General features: G+C 36.3%; 1 non-coding gene across 1 annotated transcript; it reads left to right on the top strand.

Annotated features, from left to right (window-relative positions):
- The first annotated feature begins 568 nt into the window (after positions 1–568).
- On the top strand, positions 569–676 carry LOC112700440 (small nucleolar RNA R71). The gene has a single exon (XR_003153349.1). It is a non-coding gene; the product is annotated as a small nucleolar RNA R71 (small nucleolar RNA).
- The last annotated feature ends 11,275 nt before the right edge of the window (positions 677–11,951 follow it).

Genomic DNA, 11,951 nt, shown 5'->3' on the forward strand with positions numbered 1-11,951 from the left:
TATTCTGCTTAGAACTCTCTGTCTGTTGCTGAGAAGATGATGGAAAAGGCTTGCTATTGCTAAACCTGTTTCTTCCAACATTATTGTTATTGAAACCTTGTTGAGGTCTCTGTTGATCCTTCCATGAAAGATTTGGATGATTCCTCCATGAAGGATTATAGGTGTTTCCATAGGGTTCTCCCATGTAATTCACCTCTTCCATTGAAGGGTTCTCAGGATCATAAGCTTCTTCCTCAGATGAAGCTTCCTTAGTACTGCTTGGTGCATTTTGCATTCTAGACAGACTTTGAGAAATCATATTGACTTGTTGGGTCAATATTTTATTCTGAGCCAAAATGGCATTCAGAGTGTCAATCTCAAGAACTCCTTTCTTCTGACTAGTCCCATTGTTCACAGGATTTCTTTCAGAAGTGTACATGAATTGGTTATTTGCAACCATTTCAATCAGTTCTTGAGCTTCAGTAGGCGTCTTCTTCAGATGAAGAGATCCTCCTGCAGAGCTATCCAAAGACATCTTGGATAGTTCAGAGAGACCATCATAGAAAATACCTATGATGCTCCATTCAGAAAGCATATCAGAAGGACACTTTCTGATTAGTTGTTTGTATCTTTCCCAAGCTTCATAGAGGGATTCTCCTTCCTTCTGTCTGAAGGTTTGGACTTCCACTCTAAGCTTACTCAATTTTTGAGGTGGAAAGAACTTTGCCAAGAAGGCATTGACTAGCTTTTCCCAAGAGTCCAGGCTTTCTTTAGGTTGTGAGTCCAACCATGTCCTAGCTCTGTCTCTTACAGCAAAAGGGAATAGCATAAGTCTGTAGACCTCAGGGTCAACCCCATTAGTCTTGACTGTGTCACAGATTTGCAAGAACTCAGCTAAAAACTGATGAGGATCTTCCAGTGGAAGTCCATGGAACTTGCAATTCTGTTGCATTAGAGAAACTAATTGAGGCTTAAGCTCAAAGTTGTTTGCTCCAATGGCAGGGATAGAGATGCTTCTCCCATAGAAATCGGGAGTAGGTGCAGTAAAGTCACCCAGCACCTTCCTTGCATTGTTGGCATTGTTGTTTTCAGCTGCCATGTGTTCTTCTCTTTTGAAGAATTCGGTCAGGTCCTCTAAAGAGAGTTGTGCTTTGGCTTCTCTTAGCTTTCTCTTCAAGGTCCTTTCAGGTACAGGATCAGCCTCAACAAGAATGCCTTTGTCTTTGCTCCTGCTCATATGAGAGAGAAGAGAACAAGAAATGTGGAATCCTCTATGTCACAGTATAGAGATTCCTTGAAGTGTCAGAGGAAAAGAAGAGTAGAAGACAGAAGTAGAAAATTCGAACTTATCAAAGGAGATGGAGTTCGAATTTTGCATTAAGGAATAGTGTTAGTTCATAAATAGAAGGATGTGAGAAGGAGGGAAGTGGTTTTCGAAAATTAAGTAAAAATTTTGAAAACATTTTTGAAAAACATTACTTAATTTTCGAAAATGAAAGTGGGAAAGAAATAAAGTGATTTTTTAAAAGATTTTGAAATTAGAAATCAAAGAGATTTGATTGAAAATTATTTTGAAAAAAAATGTGGTTAAGAAAATATGATTGGTTTTAAAAAATGTGATTGAGAAGATATGATTTGAAAAACATTTTAAAAAGATTTGATTTTGAAAAATTAAAAACTTGACTAACAAGAAAAGATATGATTCAAACATTAAACCTTTCTCAACAGAAAAGGCAACCTACTTGAAATGTTGAATCAAATCATTAATTGATAGTAAGTATCTTTGAAAAAGGAAAGAAATTGATTTTGAAAAATATTTGATTGAAAAGATATGATTTGAAAAAGATTTGAATTTGAAAAACTTTGAAAACCTGAAAAAAATTGCATTGAAAAACAGAATCTTCCCCCTTGTGCCATCCTGGCGTTAAACGCCCAGAATGGTGCACATTCTGGCGTTTAACGCCCAAAACTATACCTTTTTGGGCGTTAAACGCCCAACCAGGTACCCTGGCTGGCGTTTAAACGCCAGTCTGTCCTTCTTCACTGGGCGTTTTGAACGCCTAGCTTTTTCTGTATAATTCCTCTGCACCATGTTCTGAATCTTCAATTCTCTGTATTATTGACTTGAGAAGACACAAATTAAAAATATTTTTGGATTTTTAATAATAAGGAAAAATCAAAATGCAACAAGAATCAAATAACAATGCATGCAAGACACCAAACTTAGCAGTTTGTATACTACTGACACTAACAGAATGAAAATGCATATGAGACACACAAAACACTCAAGTCAATTGAATTCAAAGATCAGAGTACAAAAATTATCAAGAATTACTTGAGAATCCTTAATACACATGAATGAATGCATGCAATTGACACTAGACTTAAGATGAGACACTAGACTCAACAAGAAATTTTTGGCTTTTATGATTTTTTTAAATTTTTTGTGTTTTTCGAAAATTAAAAGGAAGAAGATATCAAAATTCTTAATGAGAATTCCAGGAATCAGTGCAATGCTAGTCTAAGACTCCGGTCCAGGAATTAGACATGGCTTCACAGCCAGCCAAGCTTTCAAAGAAAGCTTCGGTCCAAAACACTAGACATGGCCAATGGCCAGCCAAGCCTTAGCAGATCACTGTTCCAAAAGCAAGATTGATAAAGATCAACAAGCTCTTGTGATGATAATTTGAAACCTCGGTCCAATGAGATTAGACATGGCTTCTCAGCCAGCCAGAATTCAACAAATCATCATGAAACTCTAGAATTCATCTTCAAGAATTTCGAAAAAATAAATACCTAATCTAAGCAACAAGATGAACCGTCAGTTGTCCAAACTCAACAATCCCCGGCAACGGCGCCAAAAACTTGGTGCTGTTGCCGGATCAGAAATTTGGCACTGATGTTACCGGACCAAAAGCTTGCTCAAAACTTGAACAATCCCCGGCAACGGCGCCAAAAACTTGGTGCGCGAAATTGTGAACAATACTTTTCACAACTCTCATAATCCCCGGTCATGAACCCCAAAAACTTGGTAGCTCAATACCATGGCATTAACACAACTTCGCACAACTAACCAGCAAGTGCACTGGGTCGTCCAAGTAATAAACCTTACGCGAGTAAGGGTCGATCCCACGGAGATTGTTAGTATGAAGCAAGCTATGGTCATCTTGTAAATCTTAGTCAGGCAAACACAAATGGATATGGTGATGAACGAAATAAACATAAAGATAAAGATAGAGGTACTTATGTAATTCATTGGTAGGAACTTCAGATAAGCGCATGAAGATGCCTTCCCATCCGTCTCTCTGCTTTCCTACTGTCTTCATCCAATCCTTCTTATTCCTTTCCATGGCAAGCTTATGTAGGGTTTCACCGTTGTCAATGGCTACCTCCCATCCTCTCAGTGAAAACGTTGCCTATGCTCTGTCACAGCATGGGTAATCATCTGTCGGTTCTCGGTCAGGCCGGAATAGAATCCATCGATTCTTTTGCGTCTGTCACTAACGCCCCGCCTGCTAGGAGTTTGAAGCACGTCACATTCATTCAATCATTGAATCCTACTCAGAATACCACAGACAAGGTTAGACTTTCCGGATTCTCTTGAATGCCGCCATCAGTTCTAGCCTATACCATGAAGACTCTGATCTCACAGAATGGTTGGCTCGGTTGTCAGGCGAGCACTCGGTTGTCAGGCGATCAACCATGCATCGTGCAATCAGGAATCCAAGAGATATTCACCCAATCGAAGGTAGAACAGAGGTGGTTGTCAGTCACATGTTCATAGGTGAGAATGATGATGAGTGTCACGGATCATCACATTCATCAAGTTTGAAGAACAAGTGATATCTTAGAACAAGAACAAGCGGAATTGAATAGAAGAACAATAGTAATTGCATTAATACTCGAGGTACAGCAGAGCTCCACACCTTAATCTATGGTGTGTAGAAGCTCCACCGTTGAAAATACATAAGAACAAGGTCTAGGCATGGCCGAATGGCCAGCCTCCCAATGATCTAAGATAGCATAAAATGAAGATAGCTATCAAAGTCTCCAAATACAATAGTAAAAGGTCCTACTTATAGAGAACTAGTAGCCTAAGGTTTACAGAGATGAGTAAATGACATAAAAATCCACTTCCGGGCCCACTTGGTGTGTGCTTGGGCTGAGCAATGAAGCATTTTCGTGTAGAGACTCTTCTTGGAGTTAAACGCCAGCTTTAGTGCCAGTTTGGGCGTTTAACTCCCATTTGGGTGCCAGTTCCGGCGTTTAACGCTGGAAATCTTGAAGGTGACTTTGAACGCCGGTTTGGGCCATCAAATCTTGGGCAAAGTATGGACTACTTTCCAACGCTGTTGAGGGCGCGCCAATTGGGCTTCTGTAGCTCCAGAAAATCCACTTCGAGTGTAGGGAGGTCAGAATCCAACAGCATCTGCAGTCCTTTTTGGTCTCTGAATCAGATTTTTGCTCAGGTCCCTCAATTTCAACCAGAAAATACCTGAAATCACAGAAAAACACACAAACTCATAGTAAAGTCCAGAAAAGTGAATTTTAACTAAAAACTAATAAAAATATACTAAAAACTAACTATATCATACCAAAAACATACTAAAAACAATGCCAAAAAGCGTACAAATTATCCGCTCATCAAGCACTAAAGGAATAATTCAAAGAAAATAAGTTGTAAGTGCATGCTCCAAGGCTTGAACTCATGACCAAGGCGGATGAGGGAGGCACTACTACACAAGGAAAAATAAGCCAAAAATGGCCAAATGCATCCCCCAAGGTTCGAACCCCACACCTTGAGGAAGCAAGGAAGCAAGGCAATCAAAGAAATGGGTAGCGCATGCTTCCCATGGGTTTCGAACCAAGGACCTTCCCTTGGAAGAGCCAATGCTCAGCTCACTTAGTGAGCAGAGCGCTACCCATGGGCATCACGCGAGCACCAAGACACGGACCAAGGGAGGGCAGCGTGCATCATCACAAGGCAAGGAGCACAAGGCGCGCACAAGACATGCACCAAGGCACCAATGCTCAGCTCACTTTGTGAGCTGAGCATTCCCCTGATGCTTTCCACGCTACAAGGGAATCTACACAAGGCCTCAATGCTAAGCTCAACTTGTGAGCTGAGCATCCTCCTGGAACCAAATTCTTCATGGGCTGAAAATTGGATTAAAAATCCAACTTAATTCATTTATTCACCAAATCAAAAGCCCATCCAAATTCCAAAATCCAAGAATAGAAAGTGTATAAATAGGAGCTAGTTTGATGTAATTAGGACCTCCTGGGACAGACCTCTAGAATCACTTTTGGAATTTTCCTTTTTACTTTCATTTTTCATTTTGAGCTTTAACTTTGGAATTTAGATCTTAGAGAATTGGGAAGGAGAATTGATCTCTCTTCTTCCTTGTTCTTGCTTGGGTACTCTTTACTTTTCTTGCTTTTGATCTTGGGTGAAGAATTGAAGAACTTCTGTTTCAATCTCACCTTGAGATATCTTCTTTAATTTTCTGCATAATTGAATTTTACTTTCTGTTCATTGCTTCTTCTTCTGCTATTTCTGCAATTCGCTTCCCTTTATTTCTTTTGCAATTGTTCTTGTTGGATCAAGGAAGGATTTGAGATCTAGACTTGCTATCTAGTCTCTTCCACTTCTGAGATCTTCAACCACTTTTAATTTGCTGCAAATTAAGCATTGCTTTCCTGTTCTAAATTTTTCAAGGCATTTTACTCTTCTATTTGAGATCTACTTCACTGGAATCCAATTTTTTCTTTTATTGTTTAATGTAATTTACTTGTTCTTGTTTAATTTCTGCAATCCCAACTCCCAATCCCTTTTACAATTCAAGTAATTTACATTTCTTGCACTTTAAGCTTCAGCCATTTACATTACTTGCAATCTAAGCTTCTGCAATTTACATTACTTGCACTTTAAGATTTAGCCTCTTTACTTTCTTGCTCTTTGATTTACTGCAATATTCCCTGCTCCCTTTACATTCCAAGCAATTTAGCTTCTGTTAATGATAAACCACTCAACCAATACTTGATTCGCTTGACTAAATCAACCACTAAACTAAAATTGCTCAATCCTTCAATCCCTGTGGGATCGACCTCACTCTAAGTGAGTTTTACTACTTGATGCGACCCGGTGCACTTGCCGGTGAGTTTTGTGTCGGATCATTTTCCTCACATCAGTCCCATGAGGTCTTCCTCATTGGGATTCACGTCGTCTCCTTCCGCTCTAGGTTCGGCCGTGTTGATTATGTCAATGGCCTTGCACTCTCTTTTTGGATTCTCTTCAGTATTGCTTGGGAGAGTACTAGGAGGAGTTTCAGTGACTTTCTTACTCAGCTGGCCCACTTGTGCCTCCAAATTCCTGATAGAGGACCTTGTTTCACTCATGAAACTTAAAGTGGCCTTAGGGTTTACAAAAGTAAGTAATTGATGCAGAAATCCACTTCCGGGGCCCACTTGGTGTGTGCTTGGGCTGAGCTTGAGCTTTACACGTGCAAAGGATTCTTTTGGAGTTGAACGCCAAGTTGTAACGTGTTTTTGGCGTTCAACTTTGGTTCGTGATGCGTTTCTGGCATTTGACTCCAGAATGCAGCATGGAACTGGCGTTGAGTGCCAGTTTACGTCGTCTAATCTCGAATAAAGTATGGACTATTATATATTGCTGGAAAGCACTGAATGTCTACTTTCCAACGCCGTTAAGAGCGCACCATTTGGAGTTTGGTAGCTCCAGAAAATCCATTTCAAGTGCAGGGAGGTCAGAATCCAACAGCATCAGCAGTCCTTTTGTCAGCCTTTTATCAGAGTTTTGCTCAGGTCCCTCAATTTCAGCCAGAAAATACCTGAAATCACAGAAAAACACACAAACTCATAGTAAAGTCCAGAAATGTTAATTTAGCATAAAAACTAATAAAAACATCCCTAAAAGTAGCTAGATCCTACTAAAAATTACCTAAAAATAATGCCAAAAAGCATATAAATTATCCGCTCATCAGTAATTATATTTGTTTTATTTAGATGTTTGTTAGTTGAATAAGTTGCAAGTGTTTGCTTAATGTTGATTGGGTTACTTCTTGCATGATGTTTCCACCAATGCACTTATACTTCGCCTTACTTTACCAAGTACCTAGTGGGTTTGAATACTCAAGTTTTGATTGTACCACTAGGACATATTATGTAAGTACATTGAATTAAGTGATTTGTGTTGAAACTTACCTGTTCATCATGATTTCCATATTAAATTCATCACATGCCCGACACTTGTTTCTTGTTAATGCTTTGCATTTGTTTGAGTTACTTAACTTGATTTTTATCAAGCTTATCACTTTTTGTAATAAGTACCTTTCCATGTGACTTTTTCATTATGTTTCATTATGAATAAGGAGTTTTCGTTCATTGTTGGATTGATTGTTGTTTATTGTGCTATTCTATACCAATTTAACACTTTCACTTGCACAATTTCAATAACCAATACCAAATACTCAATTCATTTTTGTGGTTACCTAGGATTGCTTGTGCCTTAAGTTTCACTTATTCTTTAATTGGAACCTAGGCCATCTAATTGAGGAACACATGCTATTACTTTTTGATTGTGTGGATGCCGTTTTAACCAGCCATTGTGTGTGTCCCAACGGCGCGCATAATTGGAATACACACATTGTTTTCTATCATACCACACTCACATCTGACTTCTCCTCAATTGTTTTTTATTTTTTTATATAGCAACCCAAAACCCCCACAGCCCACCAGCTGAAGGTGGAGCCTCATAGCTCTCCGCCCCTGGATCATGTGCATGCATGGAGGACTGTGCATTATTTAAGTGTGGGGGAGGATCGCCAACTTCGAGGGGGGTAAAATCCTTTTCTTAAATACTTTGCAATATTCTTTTAGTTCTTTTTCTTCAATTTTTGCAATTTTTGTTCTTATTTGCACTTTGTTTGGTTTAGTTTGTTTGTATATACTTCCTTAGTGCTTATAGTATTATGGTAGTAAATACTTGCATGTTGCATGTTAGATTGAATAATTTTGGTAAAACAACAAGAAATTTTCATGAAATCCTTCTTAGGGCATGCCATTAATTGAATTAAGAAATTTTTTTCTTTCAACTTGCTTGAAGTATCCTTTTTCATGGAACATAGAAAGAGTTAGAACAACATACCTTATGAGATTTGAGCCTTAATTATATGGTTGCACATTTCCAACCATAAAGTTTGTTCTTGTGTGATTAAACTCCTTTTATGATTGTGATATTTGATTTGCTTGATTCTATATGTCCATTAATTTGTGTATGAATGCATGTATATGATTGAGGCTATCGTTTCATACAGCTCACTTACCCAAATAACCTACCTTTTATCTTCCATTTTTAGCCAACTTTGAGCCTATGCTAAACCCATTTGTTCTTAATTTTAGCACATCACAAGCCTTAAAGTGGAAAACAATAAATGTCTCTTGTTTGGATCTTTGATTAGCTTAGGCTAGTGAGTGTGTTTATCATTCAAGTTTGGGAAGTTTGGGAACATTGGGTGAGATAAAAGTGTATTTTAATATTTTCATTAAAATTTTGGGAATTGGGTACATACTCATATATTAGATGTTTAAAGCCATATGCATTGGCACTTTTGTCTATAATTCCTCAAAAGAAAAAAAAGAAGAAAAAAATATAATAAACAAAAAAAATTATCCCAAGGTAAAGTAATAATATCAATACATATGGAATGTGATTGAAAGAGAATGCATGAGTGTGTTAAAAAGTGAAGAATGGGTAGCAAGGTTTGCATTAGAATTGAATAGGTTGTTGTAGGTTAGGTAGAAAGCTTAGGTTAATCGAAAATCCAAATTCCAGTCCACTTGACCATATGCATCCTACCTTGACCCTAGCCCTATTACAACCCATGGATAAGTCTTCTTGATATTTGTATGCATGCACTAAATAATTGTTGACTGTTAGATGACTTGTAAATCTTTGAGAAACATGATTAAAGGAGAATTGAGTGATTAAGCCCTAAACACTGAGCGAATAAAGTGAATACACATCGGTGAGGGGTTCGATTGCTCAATTCTATGTTCTTGTGCCTTATATTGTGTCTTCTTGCAAGTTGTTTGTTTATTGTTAGTTATGAAAATCTCAATTCAATTCTTTGGACATTGATCTTAGTGTATTTATTCTTTGCCTTGGCCCTACGACTTGTTTTGGATTGATTGGAATCTCTTGTTTGTTTTTGCCAAACTCTATAGGACATCATGTTGTACATATAAATAGAGAGCATTTTGTATAGTTGCATGTATTTAGGTAGTACATAAAATAAATTATTTTACCTTTTACCCTTCTCCTTTGATTGTAATTAGCATGAGAACATGCTATTGTTTAAGTGTGGAGAAATTGATGAATCCATATTTTACAATAATTTTTGATTTGATTTGAGTGGATTTCATCATATAAACTTGCACTTATTCCCTTAAATAGCATGCTTTTGAGTTTTCCTCCTGAATTGTGTTTAATTATGAAAACATGCTCTTTTGTGCCTTAATTAGGCTATTTTATTCCATTTACCTTCTATTCAATACATTGATGTTGTTTGTCAATGATTTCAGATGTATAGGTAGGGATGGCTTGGTGAAAATGGAAGAGGAGCATGCAAAGAGGAAAATTCACGAAGAAATGAGCATTTGGACCTTTTCAACAAGTGCGTGCACGCACAAGGAAGATTTGCAAGCGACGCGTACGCGTGGGAGTGAATTTTGTCAACGACGTGCACGCGTCGCCCACACGCATGCGTGACGAGTGTCACGTGACCTCATTAATGCAAATCGCTGGGAGCGATTTCTGGGCCTCCAGGACCCAAGTTCAACTCATTTCCAAGGCTATATTTCATGCAGAATTGAAGCTTGGAGAAGGGGGGAGCAAATTAGGGTTAGATTTTAGTCATGTAGTTCACTTTTCTAGAGAGAGAAGCTCCCCCTTCTCTCTAGAAATTAGGATTCTTAGTTTATTTTCTTTGTAATTTCAGCATTTAATTCTTGTTTTCATCTAGTTTCTTTTACATTTCCTTGTTCTATTGTCTTAATTCTCTTATTTTATCTTGTCATTTTTTCCATTTTTGCCACTTTTATGTATTTGCACCCTTTGTTACTTTAATTTACATTTAATGCAATTTTTTGTTTCATGCCTCTTTATTGTTTAATTGAGTTGTTATTCTTGCTTTCCTTGCTTTTGGTAGTTATAGAATTTATATTTCTTGTTATTTTACCATGATTTATTTTCATGCCTTCCAAGTATTTGATAAAATGTTTGGTAGGATTTTAGTCTAGTTTTCCACACTCTTGGTTGGAATTTTGGTGTTTGGGTGAACTTGAGTGGTGGATGTCCATTCCACATTGTGTGGTGACCTATAAATAGTGTTGATTTAGGACTTAGGAATTGAGATTAATTATGCCTAGTTGACTTATCCTTGATATAGGGTTGACTAATTGGGATTAATCCACACACAATTACCATGTTTATGGTCCACAACTAGGATAGCAAGCCCTAATTACCCGATTCTTGCCAATAGTCCTTTTTGTCATTTAATTTCTAATTGCATTGCTTTTAATTATTTTCCTTTAATTTCTTGCATGCTTATTTAATTTCTTGCACTTTACATTTCTTGCAATCTCATGCCATTAAACCCTCATTTCTCTCATCGCCAATAGCATAGCATTTCAATTGCAACTCCTAGGGAAGACGACCCGGGAGTCTAAATACTCTCAGTTTTTATTTTATGTTTTGAATTGTGATATTCTTTGGATTGACATTTGATTGATGATCAATTGTGGGTTTGGACTATACTTGCAATGTCAATCATATTTTTAGTTCGAAAATGCAAATCTATGCTTTTGGTCATTTATCAGGCACCAAGAACCTTTCTTGCCTCTCCTTCATGATTAGGTTCGGCCATGTCTTCAGCTTCTTGTTCGAAATTTTCTGAGAGGTTTCTTCTGGAGTGTTATGCTTTAACTTGTTGTAAGCTCCTCCTTAAAGTCTTCTCAGGTTCAGGATCAAGATTAAAGAGAGATTCTTTATCCCTGTTCCTGGTCATAAACAAAAAAAGAAAACAAGAGAGAAGAAGAATGGGAGCTCTTTGTTCAAGAACAGAGGACTCCCTGTGAGATGTGAAGATAGAAGAAAGGGAAGAAGAATTTGAATAAAGAGAAGTAAAAAGAGAAACAAGAATTAAAATATTTTTATTTTTATTTTATTATTAATTAAATTCAAAAATTAAGGTTAATTAATTAGAAAGAATTGAAAATTAATTAATGAATTTCGAAAAAGAAGAGAGAGAAATATAAGAAAAAATTTAAAAAATTAGAAGAGAGAAGAATTAGTTAGAAAGTTTTGAAAGAGAAGAGAAAGAAAACAACTAACTAATTAAGAAAGATTTGAATTTAAGGTAAGATAGAAGATTAGAAAAGATTTGATTTTAAAATTTAAAATTAGAAAAGATAAGATAAGAAACTAAAAAGATTTGAAAAAGATTTGATTTTAAAATTTGAAATTAGAAAAGATAAGATAAGAATATGAAAAGATCTAAAAAAAGATTTGAAAAAGATAAGATTTGAAATTTGATTTTTGAAAAAGATTTTATTTTAAAATTTGAAAATTAAATTTTGAATTTTGAATTTTGAATTTTGAATTTTAAATTTTGAATTTGAAATAAGATAAGATAAGATTTTGAAAAGATTTGAATTTTGAAATTTAAAACTAAGATAGATAAGATAATGATTTTGAAATTAAAATTTGAAAAAATATGATGAGATTTTCGAAAATTGCAACTAAAGATAAGAAAAGATATTTTATTTTTTTGATTTTTGAATTTATTGAAGAAAGAGAAAAACATTAAAAAGATACCAAACTTAAAATTTTTAGATGTAAAAACACCTAGTTTTCAAAAATTAAGAAGAAAAACACAAAGAGACACCAAACT

The sequence above is a fragment of the Arachis hypogaea genome, chromosome 6, assembly GCF_003086295.3.
Source record: "Arachis hypogaea cultivar Tifrunner chromosome 6, arahy.Tifrunner.gnm2.J5K5, whole genome shotgun sequence".
NCBI classification, from domain to species: domain Eukaryota; kingdom Viridiplantae; phylum Streptophyta; class Magnoliopsida; order Fabales; family Fabaceae; genus Arachis; species Arachis hypogaea.